The sequence below is a fragment of the Lepus europaeus genome, unplaced genomic scaffold, assembly GCF_033115175.1.
Source record: "Lepus europaeus isolate LE1 unplaced genomic scaffold, mLepTim1.pri SCAFFOLD_32, whole genome shotgun sequence".
In the NCBI taxonomy this organism is placed as follows: domain Eukaryota; kingdom Metazoa; phylum Chordata; class Mammalia; order Lagomorpha; family Leporidae; genus Lepus; species Lepus europaeus.
The window spans coordinates 6,908,361-6,928,275 of record NW_026909196.1 but is presented as its reverse complement, the minus strand read 5'-3'; the positions used below and the strand labels follow the sequence as shown (position 1 = coordinate 6,928,275).

Sequence of the window (19,915 nt, the reverse complement as noted above, 5' to 3'; positions counted from 1 at the left end):
TATCTCAATGTATCTTTACAACCCATAGAACTGATCTTTATTTAAGAAAAAGTAAACATGATGGAGTACAAATTTCATTTTACAGTACTTTATGTTTTTTTTAAGTTTTTCCTTAGGATTGAAAGGACATCATTGAAATGCTGCTTTTCACAGTTTGCAAAGTCCACCTGAAGCTCTCATTCTTCATTGTTTTGCTTCAATTTATGGAAGACACCAAATTTATCCTTGGAAGTCTGTTTAGTACAGCTGTTAGAATTCTGGGTTCACTCTCCAAGTTTGGGCCTCTAGTTAAATGCTGAAGAATGTTAGAAGGGTTCTGTTTTGAGTACCAAGGTTTGCATTGTGGTTCACCTGTGCATCTTCAGCCAAATTTGTGGACAGAGGTTGTCTACTTGGAAGATGGGAAATTGTTTGATGAGTTCCATGTTCAGAAACTGAAATAGAAGTCCTCTTTAAAGCAGTGGGAAGATCATCACTAGGTCATTCTCTTCTATTCCAGCCATCCCACATCACCACCTCTTTGATTTGTTCTTTCCCATATGTAGTATAACTTGGGGGTTCTTCATTCTCAGCTACTTTTGGAATATTTTTAGCTACTACATGATCATTCACACCTGATTATTCTCCATCATTTGCTTGAACTTTGTGAGTCTCTTGATTTTGTTGAAAAAATTGGTCTGCTAATTTTTCTTCATATCATGCTCTTAATTCCTTGACCTGCTGTCCACACTGAAAAGTCTCATATGCTAACCACTGCACAAGGAAAGTACTTTTCTGTCTGTAGTGCTGAAGCTGATCTTCTTGTGGAAGAAACTCCTGATTAAGCTCAACAAGTTACCCCTTTAAATGATGTAGGTCTGCTACCTGATATGAAATGCTGTTCTGTAGTTTAACCTTGTCATCTTCGCATCTCTTCCCCAGACCCTCCCAGCCAGTAGGTTGCTGGTGAGGTGACCATAATTTGGCCCCTCTGGTACATCTGTTTCTTATGCCTGCCCACCAAGAGCAAGAGATATTCAGATATACTTCTTCAGATGCCTGCGGGCCATCTCTGTGCACTGAACCTGGCCCTGCGGCTCCATCTCCTTCTCTGGAAGCAAGATGTGTCAGGAAGAAGTGCTCTAGTAGTAAAGGCCAGGAAAACAATCACTACCAGAAGCACCAGCAGCATAAAGGAGGGCGGACAGCCAGCCCTTGGGTTGGCCTCAAAACCCAGCATGGGGTCAAACTGGGCTGTACCCTAAGGCTTCACAGCAATTTGCAAGCAGAAGCTCAGGTCTCTGAGAAAATTCTCTGTCCCACATATCAGTGAAAAATTTACAATAATTATAGAATCAACTTTTTCAGAACACATGAAGCTAACTAAAGGCCTGTACAATCTATGGAACATATATACACCAGAAAAATAGCTACTCAAAATGGTCAAAGTGCCTCAATGGCATTTTAAATTGTCCTATACCCATCCCTCTCTCTCCAACTGCATGGTAGCTTTGAAAAACCACACTGTGAAATAAGTCAACTGGGTTATGGTTCTGTCAAAGCTTTAGCCCCAGAACACTGTCATTATCTGACGTGGATGATGGTTCTTTGGAGGACTTTACCTATAAGACTATTTGAACTAATCAGAGCTCACTTGGTATGAAGAGGCCCATTCCTTAGAGGCATTTGTTCAAAACATTTAAAGGTAATTGTTTAACTGAGCAACCAGCAACCTGAGGTGGTGGATAACAAAAAACAGCTCATCAAAAACTAAAAGGGGCCGGTGCCGTGGCTTAACAGGCTAATCCTCCGCCTTGCAGCACCGGCACACAGGGTTCTAGTCCCGGTTGGGGCACTGGATTCTATCCCAGTTGCCCCTCTTCCAGGCCAGTTCTCTGCTATGGCCCGGGAAGGCAGTGGAGGATGGCCCAAGTCCTTGGGCCCTGCACCCACATGAGAGACCAGGAAAAGCACCTGGCTCCTGGCTTCGGATCAGCACGATGCGCCGGCTGCAGCGGCCATTGGAGGGTGAACCAATGGCGAAAAGGAAGACCTTTCTCTCTGTCTCTCTATCCACTCTGCCTGTCCAAAAAAAAAAAAACTAAAAGGAAAATCTGAGGAGTGAGATATTAATAAAGGTTCTGAATAGTTCTGATACACTCCTGAGACTGTAGATGGCCACCTAAATGAACAGCACTGAACATAACGCCCAGAGCTGTCAGCTTGCTCAGGAAAGATGTGAGAAAGCTTGAAGCTGTCACCTCTGGGTGACCTCAAGGTTTGAAGTAAGCAGGAAATCAAGGCCAGCAAAGTAGTAAATTGCCTGGATGACTGCTGAAGGAATGCCCAACTTGCAGAAAGCCCCCTAACATAGACTAGGAGACTTACTGGTTCAAGCATTTCAGGAAATTTCTATAGAGACTTCAGCTACTAAAAATAACAAGAAATATAGGTTCTACAGAGTTAGTTTTAAAAATTATTCAACAACAACCTTTCTGGTCAATGAGGATACTGTTACAGTTGGAAAAGGGAAATAAAGTCAGGCATTGTGGCACAACAGGTTACATCGCAACCTGCGATGCCAGCATCCCATATAAGAGTAACAGTTTGAGTCCTGGTTGCTTCATTTTCAATCCAGCTCCCTGCTAATACAGCTGGGAAAGAGGATAGCCTAAGCACTTGGGCCCCTGCCACCCACATGGGAGACCTGGATAGAATTCTTGGCTCCTGGCCTTGATCTAGCCCACCTGGGCATTGCAGCCATTTGGAGAGTGAACCAGCAGAAGGAAGATCTCTTCTCTCTGTCTCTCCTTCTCTCTGTCTTGCTGTCTTTCAAATAAATAAAATAAATCTAAGAAAATTAAAAAGAATAAATAAGTTCTGATATTCTGTTGCACAGTATGGTGACTATAGCCACATGATTTTATTTAAAATATCTAGTTTGCAACAAAAATTATTTTAAAAGTAAATAAGTAATTATAACCTACATGCAGGAAAAGAAAGGGTAATCAATAGACACTGCTTCTGAAGAAGCAGACAATAGACTTAACTATACAAGGACTTTAATTCAGCTCTTTTATATTGCTCAAAGACTTAGAGGAAATGATATGTCAGGGCTAAAGCACAGTATGAGATCAGTATTTCATTCAATAAAAGGTATCAATTAGCAGACAGAAATTATAAAAAGGAACTAAACAGAAAATTTAGAGTTGAAAAGGATAATAACTGAAACAAAAAAAATCTCATACAACAAAAAAATCTGTCAACAGGTTTGAGTACTAAAAGGATGAATAACTAGATAAAACAGTCAGTGAGATTATGCAGCCTGAGAAACAGATTGGGAAAAAAAGGTCAAAAAAAATAGAGCTGTGGATAGCATAATGAGCACATCGGAGAGGAGTGAGAAAAGGTCTGGCAGTGGGCAAATAATGGTTAAGAATTGATCACACTGATAGGTCTAAGAGTCAAAGGAATCACACAAACATGACTAGTGTCTGCTAATACTAACTGATAGAATTAAAAAGGGAGAGAATGATCCAACATGGGAAGCGGGATACACAGCAGACTCATAGAATGGCAGATGTCCTAAACAGCACTCTGGCCTCAGAATCAGCCCTTAAGGCATTTGGATCTGGCTGAAGATCCCATGAGAGTATTTTAGGCATGGAAAGTCAAGAAACTCTGGCCAAAAAAAAAAGAGGACATAAATGAAAGATCTCTGTGAGTGAGATCCCAGTAGAAAGAATGGGGCCATGAAAGAAGGAGGTACCTTTCTCTGAAGGGAGGAGAGAACTTCCACTTTGACTGTGACCTTGTCTGAATATGATCGAAGTCGGTGAACCCTAAAGGCTTCCATAGCTTTAGCAACTCATGACTAGAGCCTAGGGAGATTACAGACGCCATAAACAAGAGTGTCAAATTGTTAAGTCAACAACAGGAGTCACTGTGCACTTACTCCTCATGTGGGATCTCTGTCCTTAATTATTTGTCCAATGTGAATTAATGCTATAACTAGTACTGAAATAGTATTTTACACTTTATGTTCTGTGTGGGTGCAAACTGATGAAATCTTTACTTAATATATACTAAATCGATCTTCTGTATATAAAGATAATTGAAAATGAATCTTGATGTAAATGGAATGGGAGAGGGAGCGGGAGATGGAAGGGGTACAAGTGGGAGGGAAGTAATGGGGAGGGGGGACAGCCATTGTAATCCATAAACTGTACTTTGGAAATTTATATGTACTAAATAAAAGTTTTTTAAAAAATCTTTAGATTAAAAAAAAGAGGTTCCTAAATTTGATGAACATGATTATATACTCACAAAGCTCAATAAATCTCTAGTGGGATAATCTTGGAGTTAAGATAACTACAATTAGGCACATGATAAAGTGTTAAAAAGTCAAAGGCAAACAGATACTCTTAAAAGCAGCAAGAGAGAAATGACATCATATTTTTAAAAAATGGTTTCTAACTGTTTGCTAAGTATTCATGTCATATTGCTATTTTCAGCAAGCGATTTAGGACTTGCTCCCTCATTTCTCTATTCTAAGCCCAACTTGTTCTTTCATTTCTCTATTCTCTTCAAGCTAGGAAACTAATTCTATTATGAAGGAATCTGTAGGATGCCCAATTTAATCTTTAGACCTTATAAAAGAGATGGCTAACATTTTTCTGTAATAGCATAGCCAAAATAAGAACTTAACTAATAATCTCATAGCTAGATTCACTTCGCCATCAGTGAAGTATACAGTAAGTAGAAAAAACCTCCCTTTCAGACCAAAGGGAAAGAAAATTTTAAAGTGAGAATATAATTTTCCTCATGGGCATCGTCTGCCTTAGAAAAACTGCTACAGAACATGCCTGTGACTATAGACTTGTAGTTCAGGCCACCAAAGATTAGAGATGGGACACGGGCACTCCCTTGACTTGCATCCTCTGGTCTGCTTTAACAGAAACCAGGAGGAAAAGAAAGCTAGGCATCAGAAGCAATGGGTGGCAGGCCTATTAATGGCTGTTCTGTACAGTGATCTGCCTTCAAGGAGATCCAACAGGCCAGTCCACTGCAGTGCTTTCAATGTGGTAAGCCTGGGCTTCAGCAGAAGTCAGCTTGTGAAGAGCGCTGGCAGCTCTGCCAAGAGTTGGATCACTGGAAATGGACCTGCCCTGGAGTCGAAGGATGCCCAGGTCAGAGCCACAGATCTTATTGGCTCTAAGCTGAAAAGCCCTTCACTCAGCCCAACTTCCAAAGTGACCACTGCAGCTGAGGGTATGGTCAAGTAGGGTCAGCAACATTGGAGGCAGAACTGTAAATTTCTTGCTAGAGATGCCACCTGCCTTTACCTGGCCAGCTCTCCTCCTAGCCCAGCCAAGTAATGAAAGTCAACAGAGTGCCTTCCCCTAGGAGGTTCACACCTCTCTTAGGATATACCCCATGTGAATAGATAGATAGGCCTGGGCCTCTTAACTTTCAAGGCCTAAAGCCCAACAGATTATTATCAAGCCTCTTCTATCAGGTTCTATTTGCCTCTCAATCAGAAAACTTAATTGTAGCTTAGACAGCACCTTTCTTAGCTCCTCTAATAATGACTCTGTCCTTTGTTCTAGACCCTGTCTAGCACACTTGGGCCTCATTCCTTTGTAATCATAACCTCTACTCTACCACCAATGGCTCTACTCCCAACCTGTGTGTACTGATGGTCCTCTTCCCCACTTAATGCTGTATAATTGTTCAAACCTGGTAAATGCCACTGTTAGGATCATTGGTTACTATCCTCACCCTGTCTTTTATGACCTTGTCTAAATATGATCAGAGTCAGCAAACTTGGAAGGCTTCCATAGCCTTGGCAACTCATGACAACAGCCTAGGGTGGTTACTGGCGCCATAAACTAGAGTGTCAATTTGTTGGGTCAACAACAAGAGCCACTGTGCACTTGCTCCTCATGTGGGATTTCTGTCCTTAATGTGCTGTACATTGTGATTTAATGCTATAACTAGTACTCAAACAGTATGTTTCACTTTGTGTTTCTATGAGGGTGCAAACTGTTGAAATCTTTATACTAAATTGATCTTCTGTATATAAAGAGAATTGAAAATGAATCTTGATGTGAATGGAAGGGGAAAAGGAGAGGGAGAGGGGAGGGTTGCGGGTGGGAGGGAAGTTATGGGAGGGGGAAGCCATTGTAATCCATAAGCTGTACACTGGAAATTTTTATTCATTAAATAAAAGTTAAAAAAATAAAATAAAAATAAAAAAATGGTTTCTAATGAAAAAGCATAGAAAGTAGAAGGCAGCAGGATGACATATTCAAAGTGCTGAAAGAAAAGGATTATTAGCCCACAATCCTCTATATTCAGCAAGAACAGAGAAATTAATACCTTCTCAGATGAAGAAAAATATAGAGAATTAATCACAAGAAAACTGTCCTACAAGAACTAATGAAATGGTTCAGCAAATCTAAAGAAAGGAGTTTATTGACTTCTTGGAGCTACAACACAATGGAATGTTAGTTAAAGTATATAGTTTCTTTTTAAGGAAATAAAAATGTTCTAGATTTGACTCTGATGATTTTTGCCCATATTTGTGAATATACTAAAAAATATCACTGAACTTTTTACTTTAAATGGGTGAATTGAAACCCAATAAAGCTGTAGAAAAAAGTGAGAGGATGAAATCAGTCAAAATAAAGAAGACAAAGGGCCAAGGATGAAAACAGGATGATTTAAGTGAAATGATAAAAGAAGATAAGGGCTGATAGTGTCATTCTCAGAGAACTTTCCAGAAGGGCAGAGTGAGAAGTACAGGCTAGTGTTATAGTAAAGTCAAGTAAAGAAAGGACAAGACAACATTCACTTGATTTGATTGTAATCTAGTTTGGGTCACTGGAGATTCTAGGCAAGTGTGAAAAGACACCAAGGCATCAGAGATATTTGAAGTTGAATGAAAATTGTGGGAACATTTGAAAAAGCCAGAATTATAGATCATCTGCTGAACAGTCTGAGTATCATGGGTACTCAAAATGTTTATGGCCAGCGCCGCGGCTCACTAGGCTAATCCTCTGCCTAGTGGCGCCGGCACACCAGGTTCTAGTCCCGGTCGGGGCGCTGGATTCTGTCCAGGTTGCCCTTCTTCCAGGCCAGCTCTCTGCTATGGCCAGGGAGTGCAGTGGAGGATGGCCCAAGTCCTTGGGCCCTGCACCCCATGGGAGACCAGGAGAAGCACCTGGCTCCTGCCATCGGATCGGCGTGCTGCGCCGGCCGCAGTGCGCCAGCCACGGCGGCCATTGGAGGGTGAACCAACAGCAAAGGGAGACCTTTCTCTCTGTCTCTCTCTCTCTCACTGTCCACTCTGCCTGTCAAAAAGAAAAATGTTTATGGAGAGTAATTTTCAGGACAGTCAGTTGATTCGAAGGAAACAAATCTAATTTAATTACTGTGTTTCAGTTCTTGAAAAACAGTACTGAGCAAGTTTGCATTTAACATTACATTTTCTATTTCTATGAAGAACAAGTAGATGTTACATTCTGTTATTTCAGCAAGTTAATTTAAACAACCACTTGAAGAACAACAAACACGTTTGTGTTCATGATTATATCTCATGAGGAAGAGGTTTGCTTTATCTTTCTCATCAATGTAAACCTTTTAACTTTTTCCCATATCATTTCCAGTCTGCCATTCTGCTAAGACTATCAAAAATGTCAGAAATAATTTGGAGTTTGATTTGGTAAAATTTGTAATGCAGATATAAAACCCTGCATCTACTTGCATGCCACCCTTGCTCTTCTAGTCACCTGTGTGTTTCTATAAGAGTATCTTCTATGTATGTGTCTGGTCCATTTCTATTCTACTTGTCCATGTAAATATACTGACATAGAAACTCTTATGAAATTTACTGTAAAACACACTGGTTATTAAAAGGTGAACTCACCTGGTATGTGCTCATTTTTTCCCCTAGAAGAATATACATAAGTGGGAAGATTCAGCTGGAGGAAGGAAAGAGAAAAGGGATCATGAGATAACTGGTCCTTATAATCCTATATTTACCTGCCTAAAACTCTCATCACTTCAGATACAAAACAACTTTCAAAGGAGGGCATGTTCCTTTGACTCTTGAAAAGGGGCAGGAAGGACCATGCAGAAGGAATAGTGCTTGAACATGAGCATCTCTGATAAGATTGTTTGGGGTTAAGCTTTCATTTACACTAAGTATATTGGTTTCTTTGGTGATACACTAACAGTTTGTTCTCTTCTGACAAACACATAAAAACAAAATAGAGAACTGGCTGAACAAGTTTAGGTACACAAGAGATGATCCTTTGTCTTCAATGAAACTAATAGAAAATTATGCAAGCTGGCTTGTTAATCAAGGTCTTACCCATTTTTACACACTGAGTTAGGACTTCTACAGAAAGCTCTGAAACACAGATGGGATGTTTTATGTAAGGGATATATTTTTTAACTTTTTGTTCTAAACTGGTTGTCACTTCTAACAAAAGACCTTTGTAGGTGACCAGCACTGTGTTTAGCCCCTGGTTCTGCCCTGGATTACACTACAAAAATCATTCATTTTAGGCCCAGTATTGGTTTCCAGGATAGAAAGGTTTTTACTATTATTTTGTTACTCTGTGTTCAGGAAAAAGCATTAGCAGAGCTCTAATGCCACATGTGTTAATGGATATGGTGTGAGAGCAGTTCAGATTATTGTGTGGAGAGAATGAAAGAAACTGGATGCTGTTTAAGATTTTATCAGCTGTTTTGTCTTCCCTGGAAATCAAGCCCTCATTAGTCCTCAAGTGAAGTGTCTATATAGCTTGATGGCCACTCAGTCCTCTCAACCTTTGGTTACATGCCTCTGCAGGTTACTCCGCAGCACCCACAGTCCCTCTGTGATGGCTTCTGGATGTGACAACCTAACAAGGTTTGACTCCTACTACACAGGGAATCAAGAACTACCTCTGCTTGGAGCAAATCAGGACCTGCTCCTCCTGCTCTGGATCCTGGAAGAGAAAAGCAATGTCTTTTCGTTAGACAAGTGCATAAAATGTCATCTATACAAACAGCAATATTGTCGGGGCCAGTGGCCCTGGCCCAACATGAGATGCAGCAGGCTGAGGCTGTCCCTTATCTAATCCTGTTTCCAAGACTTTTCATCCCATATTCCTGCAGGCAGGATGTGACTTCTGATGAAGGTTTATGATGTTCTTTGAACTATCTGCAGAGCTTGTACCCTGATCATTGCTACTTTGTAAACTTGCTCTGTTCCTGTGCTATGCATGATTGCACACAATGAATGTTATCTGTATGGGGCCTGGGGTGTATATCCTTGTGTTTCTTGGTGCTTGCTGCTGGAGACTGAAGGGTTTCCTTAGGGAGACTGCCTCCAGTCCCTCATCGCCAGGCCCCCTACTTTGGCTTGGAACGCGATGAGGCAATAAACGTGGTGATGAATTGACTGAGTGCTGTGTGTCTCCATGTGGTTTGTTGGGTGGCCTCCGACAGCTGGTGCCGTGACTCGGATTCATCTCATCCACAGGTAAGCCTCTGTAAGAGGGAAGGCTGCGGTGGTAGCAGGCCGTAGGGATTAAAAGGGAGGCACATAAGCACGAGTAGGGCGTGGCAGACTAGGGCTTGCCCGGGGAGCCTCTCCTATTGCCCATGGGGAATATACAGTCACATCTAAATGTGACAAGGATATAAAGGCCTTGTTAAAAAGCTCCCGGGACGCCGGTTGCAGGAGAAAGGAGGGAGCAATTGGCACATGTAGGACTTAAAAGACAAAAAATTTCTCAGGAGCCCCTCTAAGCCATAACTATGGAAAATGTGCATTTAAAGAAACAAAGCAAGCAGTGTCAAAGTGTCCAGACTACCCATTCTATTTTTGTATTATGTACTAACTCTACCCTTATTATTGATAGGAATGCTTGGGCAGATTATGTGTGGTTGGCTTTAAAAAATGTAAATCAAAATATGCCACAAGTAGTTAAGATTGCACAAACCTACAAAAATGTAACAATTACAGATAGTAAGAGGCTACTATCATTATGGCTAAATGGTTACCCACCGTGTTCCATCCGCTAAAAAATTTGTTGTCTTATCAAAAAGAGATGTTACAAATATTTAATGAAACCTAAATCACTAATTTCAGAGTAATGCAAAATGTTAGCGCATTTGTTAATTGGACTGTGTGCGCCTCAACATGTCTGTTTAACAAGTATCAATGCCTCAGATCTCCATGCCATGGGATTGTCTAGCCAGTTCTCAGGCTGTCTGCAGCAGCTTGAGTTGTTGTATTGGAATGGTACTGTTTTTTATGTCCTTGACATGGGTGCCCAAGAAGCTATTCTCCCTCAGTTATGTTTCAATTTACCCTTAAAACACATTGAGTATTATTGTGTTTGATTGCTGGATATATACTTGTATGAAAAATTTGTATTGTATTCTTATAATGTGTTAATTATGTCTACCTCTCAATGCAGCCCTAGGGCCAAATGTAAGGACAAATTTTTAAAATAAAGAGGCTTGTATCTAGGTTCAGCTCTGGTGGACAAGTAACTTTGTTGCCAAATGACCTTCTCCTGCTCCTTGGGAGCCTGGCCAGTTCCCGGGGAGGAGGATAAAGGAATGTTTCTGATAAACAGGTGGGCATGCTTCATGTCTTGGCTCTCTGGCCAAGATCTGGGACGGGATGCACTGCTTGCCTAAAATCTTGGCAATGAGCCACCCTTGTCCTTGGGGCTTTGAGAGGGAGCTGGAGCAAGCCTCTGCTGCTGCTGCTTCATCCCAGGGGAACACACAGTCAAGCTAAATGTTAAACATGCCTGTAATGATTACTAATAATGTCTGATTCTCAGTATGGATTCTTTTCCGGTGCTTTGTGAAGATTGCTTAGTGATGCCCACGGCACTATAAATTCTGCTAAACGTGAGTACAATGTAAACATGAATCAATTGGCTACTATGACTGAGGTGTTCTGTGACAGTTCCTTTGATGAGGGATTAGCAAAATGGATTCACTTAAAAACAGGACATTCAGAACCTGCCGCTCTACATGGTACATCATTACAAAAATCATCAAGGAGGACTACCTAATAAATGAGGGTACTATAAATGTGGACAGCAGGGACATGTACAAAAATTGTCCAAAAGTCAAAAATCAAAATAAGGCTCCTCCTGGTATATTCCCCCAGTGCTAAAGGGGAAGGCATTGGGCCAATAAATGTCACTCCAAAACTGATAAAAAAGGTAATTCATTAAAAAACAGAGTTTAGAAAACTGGAAGCAGGGCCAGCCTCAGGCCCTCCCAACAGGAATCAGTGGACTGTCTTGCTATAGTATTATTAAAGCAATGGAGCCATGTTTATTGCAACATTCTGTTAATCTATACTCCTTTACCATCTTTCCTCTAAATAACTTTAGTGTGCACTATAAGGCTTGCAGCGTATTTCTTGCAGATTAAACTAAAAGTAACTAAGTCTGTGCACAGCAGACAGCTAAAAAACAATTTGCTGTCGCAAATTGGTATAGTCAACAGAATCTACAAGTATACAAAACAATGCCTTTCTTTAAAAGGAAAACTAAAGTCGAATGTGTAACCTGTAAAGTTTCTGGCTGGAAAGACCCTCAGTTCGCCTCTTTGGCAAATGAATGGGCTCTCTGCTCAGGATTGAGTAAAAATTAAAATGACAAGTTACGGAGTGCACAGCCTGCACAAGTTATTAAGGTTTTACAATCGGTACAATAAAGGGATCCTATCGCCAATCAATGATATACACCTAATCCAATACTGGTATGGGACATGGACTCCTAAGGGGTGGGTTTTTTTATGTAGCAAATATGCCTTCACATCGTTAGCCTCTGATAACTTCTGCAATTGCTCCCTGGACTGTGTGGCCCCGATGCTGACATCTGTATTTACAGTGGCGGATAGAGCGCATCGGCAACATGCTTCACCTAAAGACTGTAATGGCAATGTCATCCTAATAGGAGAGGACATTGCCCTGGCCATGGCTGTACCAGTAGTAAGTGTTCCTGGACTGGCCTTTGGAAATAACCATGGACTGCGAAGGCTTGCATATTCAGTGACCAAAACAATTAATCTTACTGCTGCTGGACTGTCCAATATAGCCGAAACATTGGATCAAGTTCACTCAGGAGTACTTTTAAACCATGCAGCTAACAATTACTTGATGTTAAAAGATCATATAAGTTGTAAATCTGTAACAGGAAAATGTTGTTTTAACATTACTAACAATGTGCCATATATAGAGTCTGTTATTGAAAAACTTAAGAGTAAAATACAAAACATGTTTATTACTAACCCCCTAACATTTGGAGGGTTTCAATGGATTCATTGGTTATTAATGTTGACTGGACCACTACTGCTTTTCCTACTTGGTATGGGATGTTTTCTGTGTGTTCTGCATTTTATGCTGACTTCGCTACAGTCTGTATGAACTGACATTCATCATTATTTGTAATCACAAATAATTAATATTTGGCTGTATGTTTCATCTCTCACCTAATGTTGGGCTGGAATGGTACTCAGAGACGGGTAAGACGCTCAGCATCCTGTACCAACCTAAGACAGGGCTCTAGGCCAAGCTGCCAGAGTTACCAATGACGGGTAAGGACAGAGATGACTGAGGGCAACCTAAGACAGAGGCCATTCTCAGTTAAATAAAAAAGGGGGAGATGTAGGCAGCCCATAAACAAGTCATAGACAAGTCAAGGTCAGTCTTGGCTTGTGAAATTCCTAAAAGGAAAAAAGGTCACCTATTCCCATGCTCCAGAAGAATGATCAAACAAGAACGCTCCGAGTGGCAGTGGATCAGCATATCCATTCAGGAATCTTATTACTAAACCAATGGGTCAACGTTCTCCAGGAAGAACTGAATCTTAGACGGGGATGTGGGGAACCCCCTGCTTGGTTCAATCTGTCGTGCTTTGCGCTACTCCGTTTACCTGGCATAACTATACTCGTCTTGTAATTTGTCTCGCTCTTTAGGTGCCACCTTAAACCATACCTGGGATAGTAATTTCACTCGTTTGCTGCGTGAACTACGGCAAGAGATTGGGTTCTTAACACAACTGGACACAGATATTTGGTCCCCATTCGAAGTCATCGCTACAAAACCCCCCTCCTCTGCAATACAGCAGGTGTTTCTTGGTTTCTTGGACCAGTAGCCAGAGACAGGTAAGTGCCTTGAGGGATGGCATGCAACCTAAGACAGCGGAGGGCTGAGACTGCTCATGCAAGTCGACCCTCTGGCAAAGACGGGTAAGCTGCCACTCCGCTCAGGGGCGCCTAAGACAGGCACTGGTCCTAAAGTAAAAAAAGGGGGAGCTGTGGGGAGCCAGCCCCCACAACCTCTGTCTTCTGCCTGCCTGTAGACTGATGTGAAGTAATACAACCAAACGTTCCCACCGTTCCAATGTGTGCAAACAGAGAGGCTATCAAAAGGACAGTACATACCCTCTAGGACACTCTAAAACAGGGGGCTGCAGTATGTGATATGCCGTGAAAGCCTGTCTCTCTCTTCCTAACTGCCTCATTGACCGCTTGCTCCTACACTGTTCTTAGGGTGGACCGGTAGTCAACGACGGGTAAGCACTCGCAGGCTTCTCTAGCAACCTAAGACAGAGGGCAGGACATGCTTCCTATATCCTTGATGACGGGTAAGCAGAGTAAGCGCTGTGGGGCACCTAAGACAGGCATGAGTCCACGCCATTCAGCATTTAACGCGAGGGACTTGTGGGGGATGGATCCTCCCCCGCGGCCCTCTGGACAGTGTAGACACCGGTTACCATAAACACCAGGCCACTCTTGTACAAACAAGAAGGGGGAGATGTCGGGGCCAGTGGCCCTGGCCCGAAATGAGATGCAGCAGGCTGAGGCTGTCCCTTATCTAATCCTGTTTCCAAGACTTTTCGTCCCATATTCCTGCAGGCAGGATGTGACTTCTGATGAAGGTTTATGATGTTCTTTGCACTATCTGCAGAGCTTGTACCCTGATCATTGCTACTTTGTAAACTTGCTCTGTTCCTGTGCTATGCATGTTTGCACACAATGAATGTTATCTGTATGGGGCCTGGGGTATATATCCTTGTGTTTCTTGGTGCTTGCTGCTGGAGAATGAAGGGTTTCCTTAGGGAGACTGCCTCCACTCCCTCATCGCCGGGCCCCCTACTATGGCTTGGAACGCAATGAGGCAATAAACGTGGTGATGAATTGACTGAGTGCTGTGTGTCTCCATGTGGTTTGTCGGGTGGCCTCCGACACAATATCGTGTTTGTTTGCGGCAGTTCCTCTAGCTTTCTCGCTAGAAAATATGAATGTGTAGAGCTGGTGTCTCCATATGGAACCAATTATTGTATCTACGGTACAAAATTAACTGTTCCCTGATAAAAAACATTCAAAACCATAAAGTCCATTGATAATATCCAGAAAACACATACACAGAGGCTGTAGCAATATCTGGGATTGAGTTAGCCAAAACACAACCGGATACTTCTGGTTTCATCCAGTCATATCCGGACAAAGTGTTGTGGAATTCGTATGTAATGGACCGAGAAAATCGCAGTAAAAATTGTTTTGGAGAAAAGCAAAATCTTTTCTTTAGGCAAGTGCATAAAATGTCATCTATACAAACAGAAATATCATGTTTGTTTGCCGCAGTTCCTCTCACTTTCTCCCTAGAAAATACGAATGTGTAGAGCTGGTGTCTCCATGTGGAACCAATTAGTGTTTCCCAGCACAAAATTAAATGTTCCCTGATAAAAATATTCAAAACAATAAAGTCCATTGATAATATCCAGAAAACTCAGATACTGAGGCTGTAGCAATCTCTAGGATATAGTAAGCCACAGCAAAACCGGATATTTCTGGTTTCACTCAGTCATATCCGGACAAAGTGGTGTGGAATTTGTATGTAATTGACCGAGAAAATCACAGTAAAAATGTTTGTGGAGAAAAGCTAAGTCTTTTCTTTAGGCAAGTGCATAAAATGTCATGTATACAAACAGAAATATCGTGTTTGTTTGCCGCAGTTCCTCTCGCTTTCTCCCTAGAAAATACCAATGTGTAGAGCTGGTGTCTGCATGTGGAACCAATTAGTGTTTCCCAGCAAAAAATTAAATGTTCCCTGATAAAAATGTTCAAAACAATAAAGTCCATTGAAAATTACCAGAAAACTCAGACACTGAGGCTGTAGCAATATCTGGGATATAGTAAGCCACTACACAACCAGATATTTCCGGTTTCATCCAGTCATATCCGGAAAAAGTGGTGTGGAATTCGTATGGAATGGACTGAGAAAAACCCAGTAAAAATGGTTTTGGAGAAAAGCAAAGTCTTTTCTTCAGGCAAGTGCATAAAATGTCATCTATACAAACAGAAATATCATGTTTGTTTGCTGCAGTTCCTCTAGATTTCTCCCTGAAATACAGGAATGTGTAGAGCTGGTGTCCCCATGTTGAACCTATTTTTGTTTCTACGGTACAAAATTAAATGTTCTATGAAAAAAACATTCAAAACAATAAAGTCCATGGAAAATATCCAGAAAAAACAAACACAGATGCTGTAGCAACATCTGGGATTGAGTTAGCCAAAACAAAACCGGATATTTCAGGTTTCATCCATCCATATCCTGAGAAAGTGGTGTGGAATTCATAAGTAATGGACCCAGAAAATCACAGTAAAAATGGTTTTGGAGAAAAGCAAAGCATTTTCGTTAGGCAAGTGCATAAAATGTCATCTGTACAAACAGAAATATCATGTTTGTTTGCCGTAGTTCCTCTAGCTTTCTCCCTAGAAAATACGAATGTGTAGACTGGTGTCTCCATGTGGAACCAATTAGTGTTTCCCAGCACAAAATTAAATGTTCCCTGATAAAAAACATTCAAAACCATCAAGTCCATTGATAATATCCAGAAATCACAAACACAGAGCCTGTAGCAATATCTGGGATGGAATTAGCCAAAACACAACCGGATATTTCTGGTTTCATCCAGTCATATCTAGAAAATATTCGGTGGAATTCGTATGTAATGGACTGAGAAAATCACAGTAGAAATGGTTTTGGTGAAAAGCAAAGATTTTTCCTTCGGCCAGTGCATAAAATGTCATCTATACACACAGAAAAATCATGTTTGTTTGCCGCAGTTGCTCTAGCTTTCTCCTTAGAAAATACAAATATGTAGAGCTGGTGACTCCAAGTGGAACCAATTAGTGTTTACCAGCACAAAATTAAATGTTCCCTGATAAAAAATATTCAAAACCATCAAGTCCATTAATAATATCCAGAAATCACAAACACAGAGGCTGTAGCAATATCTGGGATAGAATTAGCCAAAATAAAACCGGATATTTCTGGTTTCATCCAGTCATATCGAGAAAAAGTTTGGTGGAATTCGGATGTAATGCACTGAGAAAATCACAGTAAAAATGTTTTCGGAGAAAAGCTAAGCCGTTTCGGTAGGTAAGTGCAAAAAATATCATGTATACAAACGGAAATATCATGTTTGTTTGCCGCAGTTCCTCTAGCTTTCTCCCTGGAAAATACGAATGTGTAGACTGGTATCTCCCTATGGAACCAATTAGTGTTTCTACGGTACAAAATTAAATATTCCCTGATGAAAACATTCCAAACAATAAAGCACAGCGACAAAATCCAGAAAACACAAACACAGAGGCTGTAGCAATATCTGGGATTGAGTGAGGCAAAACACAACCGGATATTTTTGGTTTTATCCAGGCATATCCGGACAAAGTGGTGTGGAAATCGTTTGTAATGGACCAAGAAAATCACAGTAAAAATCGTTTTGGAGAAAAGCAAAGTCGTTTCAGTAGGTAGGTGCATAAAATGTCATTTATACACACAGAAATATCATGTTTGTTTGCCGCAGTTCCTCCAGCTTTCTCCCTATTAAATAGGAATGTGTATAGCTGGTGTCTCCATGTGGAACCAATTAGTGTTTCCCAGCACAAAATTAAATATTCCCCGATAAAAACATTCAAAACAGTAAAATCCATCGATAATATCCAGAAAACACCGACACTGAGTTTGTAGCAATACCCGGGATATAGTAAGCAAAAACACAACCAGATATTTCTGGTTTTATCCAGTCATATCCAGACAAAGTGGTGTGGAATTCGTAGGTAATGGACAGAGAAAATCGCACTAAAAATGGTATTGGAGAATAGCAAAGTATTTTCTTTAGGCAGGTGCATAAAATGTCATCTATACAAACAGAAATACCGTGTTTGTTTGCCGCAGTTCCTCTCGCTTTCTCCCTAGAAAATGCGAATGTGTAGAGCTGGTGTCTACATGTGGAACCAATTAGTGTTTCCCAGCACAAAATTAAATGTTCCCTGATAAAAATGTTCAAAACAATAAAGTCCATTGAAAATATCCAGAAAACTCAGACACTGAGGCTGTAGCAATATCTTTGATATAGTAAGCCACAACACAACCGGATATTTTCAGTTTCATCCAGTCATATCCGGACAAAGTGGTGTGGAATTCATAAGTAATGGACTGAGAAAATCCCAGTAAAAATGGTTTTGGAGAAAAGCAAAGTCTTTTCTTTAGGCAAGTGCATAAAATGTCATCTATACAAACAGAAATATCATGTTTGTTTGCCGCAGTTCCTCTAGATTTCTCCCTGGAATACAGGAATGGGTAGAGCTGGTGTCCCCATGTTGAACCTATTTGTGTTTCTATGGTACAAAATTAAATGTTCCATGATAAAAACATTCAAAATAATAAAGTCCATGGAAAATATCCACAAAACACAAACACAGAGGCTGTAGCAACATCTGGGATTGAGTTAGCCAAACACAACCGCATATTTCTGGTTTCATCCATCCATATCCTGAGAAAGTGGTGTGGAATTCATAAGTAATGGACCGAGAAAATCACAGTAAAAATGGTTTTGGAAAAAAGCAAAGTCTTTTCGTTAGGCAAGTGCATAAAATGTCATCTATACAAAAGAAATATCATGTTTGTTTGCCACAGTTCCTCTAGCTTTCTCCTTAGAATATACGAATGTGTAGAGCTGGTGTCCCCATGTGGAACCAATTAGTGTTTCCCAGCACAAAATTAAATGTTCCCTGATAAAAACATTGAAAACCATCAAGTCCATTGATAATATGCAGAAAACACAAACACAGAGGCTGTACCAATAACTGGCTTGGAGTTAGCCAAACACAACGGGATATTTCCGGTTTCATCCAGTCATATCCGGTTAAGTGGGGTGGAATTCGTATGCAATAGACCGAGAAACTCACAGTAAAAATGTTATTGGAGAAAAGCAAAGTCTTTTCCTTAGGCAAGTGCATAAAATGTCATCTATACAAACAGACATTTCATGTTTTTTTGCCGCAGTTCCTAAAGATTTCTCCCTGGAATACAGGAATATGTAGAGCTGGTGTCCCCATGTTGAACCTATTTGTGTATCTACGGTACAAAATTAAATGTTCCCTGATAAAAACATTCAAAACAATACAATCCAACGAAAATATCCAGAAAACACAAACACAGAGGCTGTAGCAATATCTGGGATTGAGTTAGCCAAAACACAACCGGATATTTCTGGTTTCATCCATCAATATCCGGACAAAGTGGGGTGGAATTCATAGGTAATGGACCAAGAAAATCACAGTAAAAATGGTTTTTGAGAAAAGCAAAGTCTTTTCGTTAAGCAAGTGCATAAAATGTCATTTATACAAAAAGAAATATCATGTTTCTTTGCCGCAGTTCCTCTAGCTTACTCCCTAGAAAATACGAATGTGTAGACTGGTGTCTGCATGTGGAACCAATTAATGTATATACGGTACAAAATTAAATGTTCCCTGATAAAAACATTCAAAACAATAAAGTCCATTGAAAATATCCAGAAAACTCAGACACTGAGGCTGTAGCAATATCAGGGATATAGTAAGACACAACACAACCGGATATTTCTGGTTTCATCCAGTCATATCCAGACAAAGTTTGGTGGAATTCGGATGTAATGGACTGAGAAAATCAGAGTAAAAATGGTTTTGGAGAAAAGCAAAGGCGTTTTGGATGGTAGGTGCATACAATGTCATCTATACAAACAGAAATACCGTGTTTCTTTGCCGCAGTTCCTCTCGCTTTCTCCCTGGAAAATACGAATGTGTAGAGCTGGTGTCTCCATGTGGAACCCATTAGTGTTTCTATGGTAGAAAATTCAATGTTCCCTGATATAACATTCAAAACTATAAAGCACGTCCATAATATCCAATAAACACAAACACAGAGGCTGTAGCAATATCTGGGATGGAGTTAGCAAAAACACAACCGGATATTTCTAGTTTCATCCAGTCATGTCCGCACAAAATGGAGTGGAATTCCATGCAATGGACCGAGAAAATCACAGTAAAAATGATTTTGGAGAAAAGCAAAGTCTTTTCTTTAGGCAAGTGCAAAAAATGTCATCTATACAAACAGAAATATCATGTTTGTTTGCCACAGTTCTTCTAGCTTTCTCCCTAGAAAATACGAATGTGTAGAGCTGGTGTCTCCATGTGGAACCAATTAGTGTTTCTACGGTACAAAATTAAATGTTCCCTGACAAAAACTTTAAAAACAATAAAGTCCATCGATAATATCCAGTAAGCACAAAGAAAGAAGCTTTAGCTATATCTGGGATTGAGTTAGCCAAAACAGATCCGGATATTTCTGGTTTCATCCAGTCATATCTGCACAAAATGGGGTGGAATTCGTATGTAATGGACCGAGAAAATCACAGTAAAAATGGTTTTGGAGAAAAGCAAAGTATTTTCTTTAGGCAAGTGCATAAAATGTCATTTATACAAACAGAAATATCATGTTTGTTTGCCACAGTTCCTCTACCTTTCTCCCGAGAAAACATGAATGTGTAGAGCTGGTGTCTCCATGTGGAAGCAATTA

At 40.5% G+C, this 19,915-nt stretch overlaps 1 pseudogene; it reads right to left on the bottom strand.

The window, feature by feature from the left end:
- The window catches only part of LOC133754925 (zinc finger protein 658B-like), a 97,614-nt pseudogene that overhangs the window by 9,442 nt on the left and 68,257 nt on the right, over nucleotides 1–19,915 (bottom strand).